At 38.6% G+C, this 937-nt stretch overlaps 1 non-coding gene across 1 annotated transcript; it reads right to left on the bottom strand.

The window, feature by feature from the left end:
• Positions 1–625: 625 nt before the first annotated feature.
• LOC126008442 (U6 spliceosomal RNA) lies at positions 626–732 on the bottom strand. The gene has a single exon (XR_007495773.1). It is a non-coding gene; the product is annotated as a U6 spliceosomal RNA (small nuclear RNA).
• Between the last annotated feature and the right edge of the window lie 205 nt (positions 733–937).

A 937-nucleotide genomic window follows, 5' to 3' on the forward strand; every position in this document is an offset into this window, starting at 1 on the left:
CTATTTTCAATTCAATTGTTTCTTCATTTATTTACCTTTTTTTCTGGGTATTGTCATATTTAAGACAGCTCGTCATCTTCAAACTCAAAACCTAACCCTGAACCCATTTACCTGTTCATTGTCCAGTTGAAAACATTCTTTACAAAGTAGCTGATGACAGAACCATGGCAATATCTCAGTGGTAGAGCACATGCTTCACACATATGAAATCCTAGATATAATTCTTGGCACTAAAAAAATATAGAAATAGAGTTAGATAGATAGATAGATAGATGATAGATAGATAGATAGATAGATAGATGATAGACAGGTGTTTCTAGCTATTTTTATTAAATAGAGAATTCCTACCAGTTCCTATTTCTTTTAATAAGAATTCTTGAAGTTCAGGACCAGAGAGATAGCATGGAGGTAAGGCATTTGCCTTTCATGCAGAAGGTCATTGGTTCAAATCCCTGCATCCCATATGGTCCCCCGAGCCTGCCAGGAGCAATTTCTGAGCATGGAGCCAGGAGTGACCCCTGAGCGCTGCTGGGTGTGACCAAAAAAAAAAAAAGAATTCTTGAAGTTCAGTAATGTGATAGAATTGTGTCCTGTTATCTACTTCCTCTACCTGTAACTTTTTTTTTGTAATATGGAACGCTTCACGAATTTGCGTGTCATCCTTGCGAAGGGGCCATGCTAATCTTCTCTGTATCGTTCCAATTTTAGTATATGTGCTGCCGAAGCGAGCACTACCTGTAACTTCTGATGCACTACAATGACAGCTTTCAAAGTGGGCTTTCAAACTGAACTTAAATGGCTTTCAAAGTGGGCTTTGCTTCCCTAGATCTCATGTCTTTCTAATCTTCATGCCCTAGAAGGACTAGTATAGAGTCCTAGGTTTCTATCGTCTGAGAGAAAAGTCCTAGAGTTTCTGACTGTGGGCAGGATAAAATCA

Source organism: Suncus etruscus, chromosome 4 (genome assembly GCF_024139225.1).
Source record: "Suncus etruscus isolate mSunEtr1 chromosome 4, mSunEtr1.pri.cur, whole genome shotgun sequence".
Classification (NCBI taxonomy): Eukaryota; Metazoa; Chordata; class Mammalia; order Eulipotyphla; family Soricidae; genus Suncus; species Suncus etruscus.